Here is a 12,695-nt window from a genome sequence, read left to right as displayed (position 1 = left end):
AGGGGAGGCAGCTGAGAGAACATGGAGGCAGATGTTAAGATTCCTCTCTGCACATTTACAGGTTGTTACGAATATTCTTAACGAATGAATGTGTACAGGATTTTGTGTGTCTAGATGAGCAAACTGTATGTTATGTAGGTGGGCAATTATATATTATCAATTGGATAAATAAAAAAAAAGAATGGCGGCTCAAATTCACAGGTTGACTTTGAAATCTTACTGCTCCTAAAGTCTTAGATTATAGGTATCCACTAATAGTCTCAGCTTGCCATCTCCTTTTTGTCTGATAATTTTGCATAACAATTTTTAAAGACTATGTGAACTTAAAATATAGCTAAAATCCTGTGTCTTTAGAAATGTAACTTTAGCTTTTGGTCTCCATCTGCATCCAGGAACTAAGGATGTTGCACAATCCTCCGTACCCAAATCCCTCCCAAAGAGCGCTGGCCTCCAAGGAATGCTCTCACTCCAATGCTTGCACTCCTAAGTCCATGGGGGAGACCACCACTTTTGCCCTGATAACTGTCTAAAGGGGAACCTGCCAGGAGCACACAGGGGACAAGATCCTTCTGGTCTCCACCTGCTCCCCAGAGCTAAGGCTGTCCCACAGGCTTCCATACCCAAATCCTGCCCAGCGAAATCTGGTCTCTAAGGTCTGCTGACACACGGAAGATCACAGGCTCACCCTCCCACAGGAGTGACAAGCTCCTGTCAAAGATAAGAAGTCAAACTAACACCAGAGATAACCAGATGGCAAAAGGCAAATGCAAGAACCTAAGCAACAGAAAGCATCATGAGAACCCAGTACTCCCACCACAGAAAGTCCTGGATACCCCTAACACACCAGAAAAGCAAGATTTTGATTTAAAATCACATCTCATGATGATAATAGAGGACTTTAAGAAAGATACAAATAATTTCCTTAAAGAAATACAGGATAACACAGGTAAACAGGTAGAAGCCCTTAAAGAGCAAACACAACAATCCCTTAAGAAAATGACAGGAAAACACAACCAAACAGGTGAAGGAATTGAACAAAATCATCCAACATCTAAAAATAGAAATAGAAACAATAAAGAAATCACAAAGGTAGACAACCTTGGAGATAGAAAACCTAGGAAAAAGATCAGGAGTCATAGACAGAACCATCACTAACAGGATACAAGAAATAGAAGAGTGACCCTCAGGTGCAGAAGATACCATAGAAAACACTGATGCAGTGATCAAAGAAAATGTAAAATGCAAAAAACTCCTAACCCAAAACATCCAGGAAACCCAGAACACAATGAGAAGATCAAACCTAAGGATAATAGATATAGAAGAGAGTGAAGATTTCCAACTTAAAGGACCAGTAAATGTATTCAAAAAAATTATAGAAGAAAACTTCCCTAAAGAAAGAGATGTCCATAAACATACAGGAAACCAACAGAACTCCAAATAGATTGGACCAGAAAAGAAATTGCTCCTGTCACATAATAGTCAAAACACCAAAAGCACAAAACAGAAAGAATATTAAAGCGGAAAGGAAAATAGGTCAAGTAACATATAAAGGCAGACCTATCAGAATTACACCAGAGCTCTCAACAGAGACTAGGGAAGTTAGAAGATCCTGGGCAGATGTCATGCAGATCCTAAGTGAACACAAATGCCAGCCCAGGATACTGTATCCAGCAAAACTCTCAATTCACATAGATAGAGAAACCAAGATAGTCCATGACAAAACCAAATCTACACAATATCTTTCTACAAATTTGGTTCAGAATTCTATCAGACCTAATACCAATATTCTTCAACCTATTCCACAAAATAGAAACAGTAGAAACACTACTCAATTCGTTCTATGAAGCCACAATTATGTTTATACCTAAACCACACAAAGACCCTATAAAGAAAGAGAATACAGATTAATTTCCCTTGTGAATATTGATGCAAAAATTCTCACTAAAACTCTCAAAAACCAAATCCAAGAACACATCAAAATGATCTTTCACCATTATCAACTAGGCTTTATCCCAGGTATGCAGGAATGATTAATATGCAGAAGTCCATCAATGTAATCCACTATATAAGCAAACTTAAAGGAAAAAAAACCCACATGATCATCTCATTATATACTAAGAAAGCATTTGACACCCTTCATGGTAAAAGTCTCAGAAAGATCAGGAATTCAAGGCCCATATATAAACATAGTAAAAGCAATATACAGCAAACCAAACTAAATGGAGAGAAACTTGAAGCAATCCCACTAAATCAGGGATTAGACAAGGCTGCCCACTGTTTCTCTCCCTATTTACTACAGTACTTGAAGTCCCAGGCAGAACAATTAGACAACAAAAGGAGGTCAAATGGATACAAATTAAAAAGGAAGAAGTCAAAATATCACTATTTGCAGATAATGTGATAGGATACTTAAGTGACCCCCTAAATTACACCAGAGAACTTCTAAACCTGATAAACAACTTTAGCAAAATGACTGGGTATAAAATTAACTCAAACAAATCAGTAGCCTTCCTCTACTTAAAGGATAAACAAGCTGAGAAAGAAATTAGGGAAAGGACATCGTTCACAATAGTCAGAAATAATTTAAAATACCTTGTGAGACTTTAAGCAAGCAAGTGATAGAGATGTATGACAAGAACTTCAAGTCCCTGAAGAAAGAAATCTAAGAAGGTCTCAGAAGATGGAAAAAATCTCCCATGCTCATGGATTGGAAGGATTAATATAGTGAAAATGGCCATCTTGCCGAAAGCAATTTACAGACTCAATAAAATCTCCATCAAAATTCTCACTCAATACTTTCTTTAGGAAGAATAATTCTCAAATTCATTTGAGATAACAACAACAACAACAACAACAACAACAACAACAACAACAACAACAACAACAAAAGCCCAGGATAGTGAAAACTATCCTTAACAATAAAAGAACTTCTGGGGGAATCACCATCCCTGACTCAAGCTGTATAACAAAGCAATAGTGAAAAAAACTCCATGGTATTGGTACAGAGTCAGGCACATAGATCAATGAGATAGAATTAAAGACCCACAAATGAACCCACACACCTATGGTCACTTTATCTTTGACAAAGGTGCTAAAACCATCCAGTGGAAAAAAGATAGTATTTTCAACAATTGGTACTGGTTCTACTGGAGGTCAGCATGTAAAAGAATGCACATTGATCCATTCTTATCACCCTGTACAAAGCTTAAGTCCAAGTGGATCAAGGACCTTCATATCAAACCAGATACACTCAAACTATTAGAGTGGGGAAGAACCTTGAACACATGGGTACAGGGGAAAATTTCCTGAACAGAACACCAATGGCTTATGCTCTAAGATCAAGAATCGATAAATGGGACCTCATAAAATTGAAAAGCTTCTATAAGGCAAAGAACACTGTCATTAGGGCAAAACAGCAACCCACAGATTGGGAAAAGATCTTTACCAATCCTACATCCCATAGAGGGCTTATATCCAACATATACAAAGAAATCAGTAAGTTAGACCCCAGAGAACCAAATAATCCTATTAAAATGGGGTACAGAGCTAAACAAAGAATTCTCAACTGAGGAATATTGAATGGCTGAGAAGCACCTAAAGAAATGTTCAACATCCTTAGTCATCAGGGAAATGCAAATCACAACAACCCTGAGATTTCACCTCACAGGAGTGAGGATGGCTAAGATAAAAAACTCAAGTGAAAGCAGATGCTGGCGAGGATGTGGAGAAAGAGGAACACTTCTCCATTGTTGGTGGGATTGCAGACTGGTACAACCACTCTGGAAATCATTCTGGTGGTTCCTCAGAAAATCAGAGAAAAAACTGGAAGAGCTTGAAGGGGCTCAAGACCCCATATGAACAACAATGCCAAGCAACCAGAGCTTCCAGGGACTAAGCCACTACCTAAAGACTATACATGGACTGACCCTGGACTCTGACCTCATAGGTAGCAATGAATATCCTAGTAAGAGCACCAGTGGAAGGGGAAGCCCTGGGTCCTGCTAAGACTGAACCCCCAGTGAACTAGACTGGTGGGGGGAGGGCGGCAATGGGGGGAGGGTTGGGAGGGGAACACCCATAAGGAAGGGGAGGGGGGAGGTGGATGTTTGCCCGGATACCGGGAAAGGGAATAACACTCGAAATGTATATAAGAAATACTCAAGTTAATAAGAAAAAAAAAGATGGAGGAAAAAACTATTAAAAAAAAAGAAGACTAGCTGTATTGATGCTCTCTGTATTTGATTGAGAGACCCTCAGTCAAAGCAAATGGTGGGTGAGTGAGTGTAGAAGATTGTCACCATCAACCCCTGACCTTCATACATGTATGCCTACAGACATGCAAGCACATACTCACATCACATCACATCACACCCTTGAAAAGAAGGAAAAGAATGCCTTCATTTCTTTCTGATCACTAGCCTTCAAAACTCTGTTCTTAGACATGGTGATTGCCTTTGCTATTCACTCAGCCACTTCTCTTATCATCTATTCATGTTAAATCAGGGACTAGCATCCAGCACAAGTCCTCTGCTTTTCTTCCCTTGACTGTTGAGGCCCAAGAAATGACATACAATGGTGTATGTGCTGAAAATGCTTACAATTTGCTAAGCCAGTGCTAAGTACTTTCCATGCTAAATATTTTCATTTCTAAAGGCACAAGTATTTTCCATTCTTATGTCTCCCAAGAAGGGGATGTGATTTATTCTGACACTTCCCCCATTTTGTGGCATTGGGCATTGAATGTTGGTGAAATGCTCTACTTTTAAGTCATGACCCTAGCCAAATTTTTCAATTTTTAAAAATATGCAAGCTTAAAGAAGTTGAATAATTTCCCCCTAGGCAGTTTGTGTGCCATTTTAGCCCTTACTTAATTGGGAACTCTGAGATTTAAGAACATTAAATATTTTTCTCAGCATCAGCATCTACTAGGGCCTACACTAAAACTTCAGACCTGTCTTTCTTAAATTTTCTTTTCTGTTATAGGACCCTCTTTTTATTTAAAGCTTTTGGTACCTGATTTCTTAAAAATATTCAACACATGTCATTTCTAGTCATATATTTCCTTTCCTTATTACACATTTCTGGATAACATAGTAAACATTCAATTCTTCTTTGTTGGTCAGAGGTGATTCAAAATAGCATCATCTTTATTGTCTCATCTATTATATAAGAAATAACATTGTAATAAGGAAAACATCTTTATGTTATGGTGAGTTGCCAAGGACTTCTAGTAGATGTCAAGTTGCAGTTTCATGGGAATGTATATCTTATACTTGTATCTATATTGTCAAAGAGGCAGTCCACTATTTAAATAGTTCCCTCAGTGTGTGTAGGGTACTGGATACACAGACACTGGGTAATGGACAGGTATTATAATGGAGGGCAGTGTTTACAGAACAATAAGGATTTTTAACACTAGAAAAACTATCATAACTTTTGCAGGGAAAAAAGTTGATTTTTATTTCTAACATCATTTACAATCATTAATTTGGCTGGTTAATTCCAAGGAACTTATTGATAGGTAAGGACCTGCCACATTAATTGATAAATTAATTAACTAGTTAATTAAATAATTATTCTTTATGGATTGACCCAGAACTCCCACAAACCAGTGACTTTCTGTCCACTAAGACACAGCTCCAAATCTACTTCTAATACAGCTAATGACTTTTGATTTTGATTTTTTCTCAACATAACATTTTTATTGATTCTCTGGGAGTTCACATCATGCACGACAATCACATTTGCTCCCAACTCCTTCCATATCTGTCCCCCTTGTGACCTCCTGCTTCCCCCAAAAAAAGGTAAAAATAAAAATAAGTAAAAACAGTCCAATTTGTGTCATTTATGTACTCACTGGAGCATGGTCAAGCTCTCAGTAGCCTGTCCCTTAAACAGAACTGAGTTCTTTCCTCTCATACCTCCCCCAGAAGCCATCAATCATAGAGAGCTAGCCATGCTTAGCCTCCCCATCCCACTTTTAAAGAAAGGGTGGAGACTTCCTGTCTAGGCTGTTACTTTTTTGGGGATTGGGGTAAGGTTTTTCACAGAAGCCTTCCTGTCCCTTCCTCTCAAAACTGTGTATCTGTAATCATTGAAATCATTCCCAAGTGGTTTCCTTGCTCTTCAAAGTCAGCAGGAGCACACACCATGGAGCTCTACATGGTTTCTGGTGATAGCACAGACCATGAACATGGCCCCTTGCGACTGTAATACCAGACTAGGACCTTAGAGACTGCTTGGATCATAAAAATCAATATGGCTGTAGGTGACAGAGTAGGCCACTCAGATCAGTATGGCTCCTTGTGGCAGCTCATCCATGGATATCAACATGGCTTCAGGAGTCATCAAAGACCACGGATGGACATCTGCATGACCTTTGGTGGTAACTTGGGCCTCAACACAGACCTCAAGTGCAGTAGGGTTTTGAACCCAGACATGGCTCTCGGGTGCAGCAGGGACCTAAAAATCACTATGGCTTCAAGTAGCAGCATAGGCCATGGACATTTGCATGATCTTCAGTGGTGACAGGGCCAGGGACAGCAACACAGCACTGGCTGTCATATGACAACAGACACAGATGTGGCCCTTGGTACCAGCAAGGACCCATACATGAACATGGCCTCAGAAGGCAGCATAAGCCACTGGAATATGGTTCCAACTGGAAGCTTGATACGTACATTGATGTGGCTTCAGCACAGACCACAGCCATCTGCATGACCCTTGGTGGGAACATGTGTCACAGACGTCAATACGGCCGTCAGTGGTCAGTGTGCAAAGCCCAGCTGGCCCTTCTGCCACATTGACTGCCTACAGGGGTGGGGTGAGGCCCGGTTCTGATTTTAATTTTAATAAGCTTAGGAGAAATATATTTCTCTTAGTAGCACTGATATGCTTACCATTTCATTCTCTAATTGTATTTTTAGAAAATAAGTACAAAGTGATTTAATGCATAAACACCGTATTAAGGACAAAACTGGCTACTTTGCTGAAACTAAAGAATTTGGGTCAAGCAACAGTCTATGTCACCCAATGCCAGATTGAAATGTTTATTTAAAAGTTTGTGATATCCAAACCCATGAAAGCAAGTTTAGGGCTATCGATATGCAATTATGAATATACTATAAATAAATATTAAGGCTGCCTATATATTTTTGGAAGGTATCAGCTAAAAGTAAATTAATTTTGGTTAAATAATACTAAATATACCTCGATAACTATGGGATTTTTCTCTCCTTTATTTTATCCTCAATCAAATTGTCTTCATTATTCTCCTCTAACTTGCCAATTGCTATATGCCTCCCCACAACTCTATTTTAGTAATTCATGTTGTCTTAGTTAGGATTTTACTGCTGTCAACAGATACCATGACCAAGGCAACACCTTTTTTAAAACAATTTTTTATTGGATAGTTTATGTGTTTACATTTCAAATGTTATCCCCTTTCCTGGTTCCCCCCACCTGCCATACCCCTTCCCCTGCTTCTGTGAGGGTGCTCCCCTTCCCACCCACCCACTGCCAACTCATTGCCTTGGCATCAAGGCAATCCTGATAAGGACAACATTTAATTGGGGCTGGCTTACAGTTTCAGAGGCCCGGTCCATTATCATCAAGGCAGGAATATGGCAATATCCAGGCAGGCATGGTGCAGGAGGAGCTGAGAGTTCTACATTTTGATCTGAAGGCTGCTAGGTGTAACCTATAGTGACACACTTACTCCAACAAGGCTACACCTCCAAATAGTGCCACTCCCTGGGCCAAGCATATTCAAACTATGACACACATCTTTGCAGAAAAAAAAACCCTCCTTTGTCTATTATATTCTTTATAAGAATTTTATCAAATGATAGAAAAAATCATTATTACATTCGTTTTTTTCTTAATTTTTAATGCTTATTTTTTTATTTACATTTCAAATGTTATTCCCCTTCCCAGCTTCCCCTTCAACACCTCCCATCCCATTCCACCACACCTACCTATTCCTCCAGGAAGGTGACCCTCCATCCACACACCCACTCCTGCCACATTGCCCTAGCCTACTATGGGGCATCAAACCTTCACAGGACCAAGGGCTTCCCCAGCCATTAATGACAGACAAGGCCATCCATCCTCTGCTATATATGCAGTTGAGTCATGGGTCCCTCCATGTGTATTCTTTTTTATTTTTTTCCTTTTTTAAAAATCTTTATTAACTTGAGTATTTCTTATTTACATTTAAATTGTTACTCCCCTTCCCGGTTTCTGGGCCAACATCCCCCTAACCCTTCCCCCTCCCCTTCTCTATGGGTGTTCCTCACCCCATCCTCCCCCCATTACCACCCTTCCCACAACAATCCCGTTCACTGGGGGTTCAGTCTTGGCAGGACCAAGGGCTTCCCCTTCCACTGGTGCTCTTACTAGGCTATTCATTGCTACCTATGAGGTTGGAGCCCAGGGTCAATCCATGTATAGTCTTTGGGTAGTGGCTCAGTCCCTGGAAGCTCTGGTTGGTTGGCATTGTTGTTCATATGGGGTCTCAAGACCCTTCAAGCTCTTTCAGTCCTTTCTAAGATTCCTTCAATGAGGGTCCCGTTCTCAGTTCAGTGGATTGCTGCTGGCATTCGCCTCTGTATTTGCTGTATTCTGGCTGTGTCTCTCAGGACAGATCTACATCCGGTTCCTGTCGGCCTGCACTTCTTTGCTTCATCCATCTTATCTAGTTTGGTGGCTGTATATTTATGGGCCACATGTGGGGCAGGTTCTGAATAGGTGTTCCTTCTGCCTCTGTTCTAAATTTTGCCTCCCTATCCCCTCCCAAGGGTATTCTTGTTCCCCCTTTAAAGAAGGAGTGAAGCATTCACATTTTGGTCATCCTTCTTGACTTCCCAGGAGTGGTATAGCTGAGTCCTCAGGTAGTACTAAGTCAAATTTTCTGAGGAATCACCAAAATGATTTTCAAAGTGGTTGTACCAGATTGCAATCCCACCAGCAACTGAGGAGTGTTCCTCTCCATATCCTTGCCAGCATCTTCGGTCACTTGAGTTTTTAATCTTAGCCATTCTGACTGGTGTATAGTAGAATATCCAGGTCATTTTGATTTGCATTTCTCTGATGACTAAGGATGTTGAACATTTCTTTAGTCGCTTCTCAGATATTTGATAATCTGCAGTTGAGAATTCGTTGTTTAGCTCTGAACTCAATTTTTTTCATCTTAACTTGGGTATTTCTTATTTACGTTTCAATCGTTATCTCCTTTCCCGGTTTCTGGGCCAACATCCCCCTAACCCCTCCCACCCTTCTCTATGGGTGTTCCCCTCCCCATCCTTCCCTCAACAATCATGTTCACTGAAGGTTCAGTCTTGGCAGGACCAAGGGCTTCCCCTTCCACTTGAACTCCATTTTTTAATAGTCATTTGATTCCTTGGAGTTTAATTTCTTGAGTTCTTTGTATATTTTGGATATTAGCCCTCTCTATTGGATATAGGATTAGTAAAGATCTTTTCTCAATCTGTGGGTTGATGTTTTGTCCTATTGGCAGTGTTCTTTGTCTTACAGAAGCTTTTCAATTTTATGAGGTTCCATGTGTTGATTTTTGATCTTAAAGCATAAGTCATTGGTGTTCTGTTCAGGAAGTTTCCCCCTGTGTCCAAGTATTTGAGACTCACCCACACTTTTTTCTATTAGATTCAGTGAATCTTGCTTTATGTGAAGGTCCTTGATCCAGTTGGACTTGAGTTTTGTGCAAGGAGATAAGAATGGATAAATTTGCATTCTTGTACATGTAGACCTCCAGTTAAACCAACACCATTTGTTGAAAATGCTGTCTTTTTTTCCACTGGGTGATTTTAGCTCCTTTGTCAAAGTCCTTTGTTTTCACTATCCTGGGTCTTTTGTTATTCCAAAAGAATTTGAGAATTGCTGTTTCTAACTCTATGAAGAACTGAGTTGGAATTTTGATGGAGATTGCATTGAATTTTTAGATTGCTTTCAGTAAGATGGCCATTTTTACTATATTAATCCTAGCAATCCATGAGCATGGAGATCTTTCCATCTTCTGAAATCTTCTTTGATTTCTTTCTTCAGGAATTTGAAGTTCTTGTCATACAGATCATTTATGTGTTTGGTTAGAGTCACATTAAGCTATCTTATATTATTTGTGACTATTGTGAAGGGTGTCTTTTCTCTAACTTCTTTCTCAGTGTGTTTGTCCTTTGAGTAGAGGAAGGCTATTGATGTGTTTGAGCTAATTTTATATCCAGCCACATTGATGAAGGTTTATCAGGTTTAGGAGTTCTCTGGTAGAATTTTTGGGGTCCCTAATTTATACCATCATATCATTTGCAAATAGTGATATCTTGACTTCCTCCCAATTTGTATCTCTTTGATCTCTTTTTGTTGTCTAATTGTTCTGGCAATATATTAAATAGATAATTAAATAATAGGGAAATAGTGGACAGCTTGTCTTGCCTCTGATTTTAATGGTGTTGCTTTGAGTTTCTCTCCATTTAGTTTGATTTTGGCTATTGGTTTGCTGTAGATTGCTTTTATTATATTTAGGTGTAAACTTGAATTGCTGATCTCTCCAATACTTTTAGCATGAATGGGTGTTGAATTTTGTCAAGGCTTTTCCAGTATATAGTGAGATGATCATATGAGTTTTCTATTTTATTTATATACTGGATTACATTGATGGATTTCTGAACATTGAACCATCCCTGAATTCCTGGAATGAAGCCTACTTGATCATAGTGAATTATTGTTTTGATGTCTTCTTGGATTTGGTTTGCCAGTATTTTATTGAGTATTTTTGCATCAATATTCATATAAGAAATTGGTCTGTAGTTCTCTTTCTTGGTTCTTTTTGTGGTTTAGGTGTCAGTGTAACTGTGGCTTCATAGAAAGAACTGAGTAATGTTCCTTCTGTTTCTATTTTATGGAATAGTTTGAGAAATATTGGAATTAGGTTTTCTTTGAAGACATGATAGAATTCTGAGCTAAACCTATCTGGTCCTGGACTTTTTTTGGTTGGGGGACTTTTAATCACTGCTTCTATTTCTTTAGGACTTATAGGACTGTTTAGATGGTTTATCTGATCCTAGTTTAACTTCGGTACTTGGTATCTGTCTAGAAAATTGTCAGTTTCATCTAGATCTTCCAGTTTTGTTGAGTATATTTTTTTTAGTAGGATCTGATGATTTTTTGAATTTTCTAAGTTTCTATTGCTATGTCTCCCTTTTCCTTCCTGACTTTGTTTCTTTGCATACTGTCTCTGTACCCTCTTGCTAGTCTGGCTAAGGATTTATCTATCTTGTTGATTTTCTCAAAGAACTAACTCCTAGTTTGTTGATTCTTTGTATAGTTCTCTTTATTTCTCCTTGGTTGATTTCGGCCCTGAGTTCAATTATTTGCCGCTGTCTACTCCTCTTGGGTGTATTTGCCTTTTTTTGGTTCTAGAGCTTTCAAAGGAGATATTAAGCTGCAGGCATATGATCTCTCCAATTTCTTTATGGAGGCACTTCGTGCTATAAATTTTCCTCTTAGCACTGCTTTCATTGTGTCCCATAAGTTTGGATATGTTGTGCTTTTATTTCCATTGAATTTTAAAATCTTTAATTTCTTTCTTTATTTCTTTTCTGACCAAGTTATCATTGAGTAGAGCATTGTCCAGCTTTCATGTGGGCTTTCTGTTGATTTTGTTCTTATTGAGGACCAGTATTAGTCCTTGGTGGACCAATAGAATACATGGCATTAATTCAATGTTCTTTTATCTTTTAAGGTTTGTTTTGTGTCTGAGTGTATGGTTGATTTTTGAGAGGTACCATGAGGTGCTGAGAAAAAGATGTATTCTTTTGTATTAGCTTGAAATGTTCTGTAGATATCTGTTAAATCCATTTGGCTCATAACTTCTGTTAGTTTCACTGTGTCTCTATTTAGTTTCTGTTTCCATGATCTGTCCACTAGTGAGAGTGGGGTGTTGAAATCTCCTATTATTCTGTGAGTTTCAATGTGTGCTTTGAGTTTCTACAATGTTTCTTTTGTGAGTGTGGGTACCCTTGTATTTAGAGCATAGATGTTCAGAATTGAGAGTTCATCTTGGTGGATTTTTTCTTTGATGAGTATGTAGTGTTCTTCCCCATATTTTTTGATAACGTTTGGTTGTCATACAATGAAAACCATACAATGGAAAAAATAAACATCTTCAACAAATAATGCTCGTCTAACTGAATGTTTACATGTAGAAGAATGAAATTAGATCTATATTTATCACCTTGCATAATACTTAAGTCCAAGTGGATCAAGGACCTCAACATAAAACCAGATACACTATATCTCACAGGAGGGAAAGTGGGAAATAGCCTTGAACACATTGCTACAGAAGACAATTTCCTGAACAGAACACCAGTGGGTTAGGCATTAAGATCATGACTTGATAAATATGACCTCATGAAACTGCAAACCTTCTGTAAGGCAAAGGGCACTGTCAATAGGATGAATCAGCAGCCTACAGATTGAGAAAGGATCGTCACCAATGCTACATCTGACATAGGGCTAATATCTAAAACTTATAAAGAACTCAAGAAGTTAAACACTAAAAACCCAAGTAACCCAATAAAAAATGGGGTTCAGAGCCAATCAGAGAATCCCTGTTTCTGTTTAAGCACAAATAGCTGAGAAACACTTAAAGAAATGTTCAAAGTCTTTAGTCATCAGGGAAA

This window comes from Rattus norvegicus, chromosome 3 (assembly GCF_021556685.1).
Source record: "Rattus norvegicus strain SHRSP/BbbUtx chromosome 3, alternate assembly SHRSP_T2T, whole genome shotgun sequence".
Classification (NCBI taxonomy): domain Eukaryota; kingdom Metazoa; phylum Chordata; class Mammalia; order Rodentia; family Muridae; genus Rattus; species Rattus norvegicus.
Note: the sequence above shows the minus strand (reverse complement) of the source record.